General features: G+C 26.4%; 1 pseudogene; it reads left to right on the top strand.

The window, feature by feature from the left end:
* Nucleotides 1-1995: 1995 nt before the first annotated feature.
* LOC111687943 overlaps nucleotides 1996-2268 on the top strand; it is a 7570-nt pseudogene continuing 7297 nt past the window's right edge.

Genomic DNA, 2268 nt, shown 5'->3' with positions numbered 1-2268 from the left:
AATAATTTTGCAAATAATGCAAAGTTTTAAATTCTTTTTATATAGCGATTTAGAATATGGTCGTAACAATATATTGTAAAAGAAAAAAATTAAAAATCTTTACGAAACAGTGAAATAAACAATTTTTTTGCTCTCCTGAAAACTTGTGTTATTTTATATAGAGTCTATTGAATATAGTCCCTCGATATTTTTTTAATGTATAGTTTTTATACCCTTCACCTTCGTGAGAAGAGTATATATAAGTTTGTCATTCCGTTTGTAATTTCTATAATATAATTTTCCGACCCTATAAAATATATATAACCAAATAGATGTATTTGGTTTTATTCAGCTGTTTATTTTTTATGTTTGGATGCTGTTGGCGTCATTGAGTTGTATATTTTGTTTTTGTAAATTCTGTTCGTATATTTAGAAGTCGGTTGGTTTTATTGCGTTGTTTGTTTTTGTTTTTCTGTGTTTTTAGTTATGTGTGTTTAGATGTCTGTTGTTTTAGATGCCTTGTGAATTTTGTGTTTTATTTTGTTTAGCGTTGTTGTTGTTCATTTTGTTTTTCTTTTGGTGTAATAATAATGTAGACGGGAAAAATTGAAAATTTATAGAACTAATATGTTAAAAATTCAATATGGTGAAGGGTATATAAGATTCGGCAAAGCCGAATATAGCACTCTTACTTGTTTTATTTAACTTTATAAATTATACTATTAAAATTTAATTAATCTTTAAATTGTAGAACTATACACAAATATATAGCATGCTTATGTAAATATTGCGAATATTCAGGCGGCAATTCTAAATATTATCGCCGGCTCGCTGAGGAGTTTTTCCCTTTCGACTTATTTATGACAAAACAATAAACACTCCATAATATTTTTAAATTGTAACATCAATATTTTCAAAAAACAATAAATAAATTTGCAGCTAGCAATTGCAAAGCAAAATTTAAGTGCTGATAGGAAAAACTTAGCGCAAATAAAAATATCATCAATACTAGCCATATTAGTTTAACAAAATTGATTGTGCGCTGCTATAGCAAAAAAAATATTTTTTTTTCTCAAGAGATTAATACTGTTCATTCGTGCTGCTAGAGATTGCAGTGTAACGTCGCAATTTTTCTAGTTAAACATAAAAACAGAACGGCAATATTAAGTAGCCATGTTAAATAACATTGAAAAGTTAAAATATTTTTAGTATGACGAGTGATAGAGATGTGTATTTTGCGGCAAATGCTGACTAATATATTAGTAAAAGTAAACACTGCTTAGGTTAGGGTTAGTTATTTTTAGTGAATTACAAGAATATGAAATACAGGAAAAACAAAATAATTTGTTTTAGAAGAAATATAAAAATGTTCGGAAGATGCAAAATATATGCAATTTAAAGCAAAATATGCAATTTATCTATCTATAACAAACAAAAAGTTTTTGAAACACAATGTATTAAACATACAAACTCGAAATGTTTTTTAATCGATTTTTACAGTAATCCCCTTATATGAGCCTGCTATATTTCGTAATGGTCGAACGTCTTTTGAGTAGTACAATTGCCAAAAATACAGTGATGTTAACATGGGTCCCATTGACGTTCATCTGAGATTGGTTTAGTATTAAATAATGAATAATCTAATATTCACTTTTACATTATAATCATAAATAGAGAAAATTGTGTATGAAAATTTGTTTTATAATCCAATGATAAATTATTATGAATAAGGCATTAAATCTTTATGACAAAAATATTTAATAATGTCCAGCCTATAAATTTACCACACAAAGTCTTGATTCCTTGCAGTGTGTTATTGTGTAAATTGGGGTGTTACGAACATTATTAATTAATAGTATTATTATGTATGTGTATATGTTAATTGTATTTTAAAATGGATGAACTTTTAATTAATGTAAATACTTTAAATAACTGTCAACTATTTATGTTTAAACTAGTTAAATAGTTAAATCATTACGTTGTAAACCACTTAATTAGTTACATAGTGTTCGAAAAATGTTGGCAGAGAATGAAGTAAAGAATTTAAAGAAACGCAATTATCATAAAATAAGGGAATTAATAAGAATATCTCTAGGATTGGGTGTTATTTTAACAAAATCTTCGTTGTTTAAAGATTCCCTAAGGATGTAAGTAATTTATTGAAAATATTAAAATTATTCGCATAGACGTAATAATACCTATCGGTTAACACTTGCAATATGTACATATCGCTCATTTACTACCAAAATTCGTGTTTTTAGAACTAAGTAAAATTTCTCGTCTTGCTAT

The sequence above is a fragment of the Lucilia cuprina genome, chromosome 5 (genome assembly GCF_022045245.1).
Source record: "Lucilia cuprina isolate Lc7/37 chromosome 5, ASM2204524v1, whole genome shotgun sequence".
Taxonomy (NCBI): domain Eukaryota; kingdom Metazoa; phylum Arthropoda; class Insecta; order Diptera; family Calliphoridae; genus Lucilia; species Lucilia cuprina.
Note: the sequence above shows the minus strand (reverse complement) of the source record. Positions and strands in the feature narration are given on the sequence as shown.